Raw genomic sequence first — 2370 nt, forward strand, 5'->3', positions numbered from 1 at the left:
GAGGCCAGCCTGGTCTACAAAGTGAGTTCCAGGACAGCTAGGGCTATACAGAGAAACCCTGCCTCAAAAACAACAACAACAACAAAAACCAAACAACTTGGACTATATAACACCCTGTCTCAAGACAACAAACAGACAAACAAACTTGAAAAGCCCAGACTTCAACCAAAGTTTTCATTTTTTTAAAAAAATTATTTATTTAATGTGTGTGAGTATACTGTCACTGTCTTTAGACACACCAGAAGAGGGCATCGGATTCCATTACAGATGGTTGCGAGCCACTCTGTGGTTGTCAGGAATTGAATTCAGGACCTATGGAAGAGCAGCCAGTGCTCTTAACCACTGAGCCATCTCTCCAGCCCAACCAAATTTTTCAAACTAAGGCAACTCACATGTATGAGTGTTTTGACTTCATGCATGTCTGTGCACAACATGCCTGTCTGTTATCCTGTGGGGCCAGAAGAGGTTGTCACCTCCAGGTACTGGAGTTACAGACAGGTGTAAGCTGCTCTGTATGTGATGAGAATTGAACCTGGATCCTCTGAAGACTCTCAATTCTCTCCAGTCCATTATTTATTTTTCAGACAATGTCCCTCTATGTCACCTTGCCTGATTGGAACCTACTATATATCCCAGAATAGCTTTAAAAATTGTGGCAATCCTCCAGTGGGTGCTGAGACTTCAGGTTTGTTCTACTTCACCCATGATCTCTTTCTCTTTGAGACACCTTTTCTATCAATTATGTTCAGTTATGTAGTCTTAGAATTCCTCCTCTTTGTTACTCCTTGTTACTCTTTTGTCCTCTCTCTCTTACACACACACACTGCCTAAAAACCAAAGGTAACACCTCTAGTGTATGCAATGACATATTCTTCCCAGGTAACCTTATCTACCATGGGTGTAGCTATCATCTGCTTGTACATTAATAACTCTCAATCGCATCCCCACAGCCCATTCCTTTCTTGCAAGACAGAACCATACATACCTCCCTGCCTACCTTGGTTGTTGTTAAGATTTATTTTGTTTTTTAAATTGTATGGTGAGAGTGAGGTGAGCATACACAGAAGGCTGAGGTACTAGACCACCTTGAGATGAAGTGTTTGTGAGACATCCAATATGGATACTGAGAATGGAACTTGGATCCTTGGGAAGAGCAGCTAGTGCTCTCAACCAGCCCTATTATTGTCTTCTTTTGTGTTTGTTTGTTTGTTTGTTTGTTTGTTTGAGACAGGGTTTCTCTGTATGGCCCTGGCTGTCCTGGAACTCACTCTGCAGACCAGGCTGGCTTTGAACTCAGAAATCCGCCTGCCTCTGCCTCCCGAGTGCTGGGATTAAAGGCATGAGCCACCATTGCCAGGCTATTTTCTTCTTTTGTTGTTGGTTGGTTGTAGAGTCCTGCATGGCCTTGGAAGGTACATCATGATGGTTTCTCACCCCTGGAGCAGAGCTAGCAGGACATGGGTCTCCCAGAGTGTTACGGTTGCTATGGGAATGAAACTTGTTTGTATAATAAGTATATTTTGCTTCATGTTCCTTCTTCAGGAAATTTCTCCCTGCTAAGCTTAATGACTCCATGATAATTAAAAGCAGCAGGAGTCTGGGAGGTGAGGGTGTGTCTAATATTCTTTAACAAAATGGTAAACACTGTGGCCTTCAGGACAACCCAGGCTGTGGGAAAGAGCTCTGAAAACATAAGTTCAAGAATATATCATTTCTCCCCGGGCACATGCCTTTAATCCCAGCACTCAGAAGGCAGAGGCAGGCAGATTTCTGAGTTCAAGGCCAGCCTGGTCTACAAAGTGAGTTCCAGGACAGCCAGCCGGGGCTATACAGAGAAACTCTGTCTCGAATAAATAAATAAATAATAAAAAAGAATATAGCTTCTCAACTATGCAAAATACAAAGATGCAATATGAATTGTATGAGCAGCTTCAAAGACCTAAACAGAGACAACTGCACTAATGACCCAGCTTATCAGAAAGATATTAAGGAATGAGATAAATAGATAAATAGTGGAGATTGCAGGGCAAGATCCCACCCAGCTAGCTTATTGTCTGTGCTTACAAAGGCAGGCAGATCTCTGAATTCATTTGCAGTGTTAAAAAAAAGTACTTGCTGTCTTTAAAAAAAAAAAAAGATTTATTTATACATAATTACACTGTAGCTATCAGCTATCCCATAAGAGAACATCCGACCCCTTATGGGTGGTTGTGAGCCACCCTGTGGATGCTGGGATTTGAACTCAGGACCTTTGGAAGAGCAGTCTGTGCTCTTATCTGCTGAGTCATCTCAGCAGCCTTCTCACTTGCTATCTTTTAAGAATCCTGTGCTAAGGTCATAAAATGCTGATTCATGGGATAGTCTAATGGA

This window comes from Mus caroli, chromosome 16 (genome assembly GCF_900094665.2).
Source record: "Mus caroli chromosome 16, CAROLI_EIJ_v1.1, whole genome shotgun sequence".
Taxonomy (NCBI): Eukaryota; Metazoa; Chordata; class Mammalia; order Rodentia; family Muridae; genus Mus; species Mus caroli.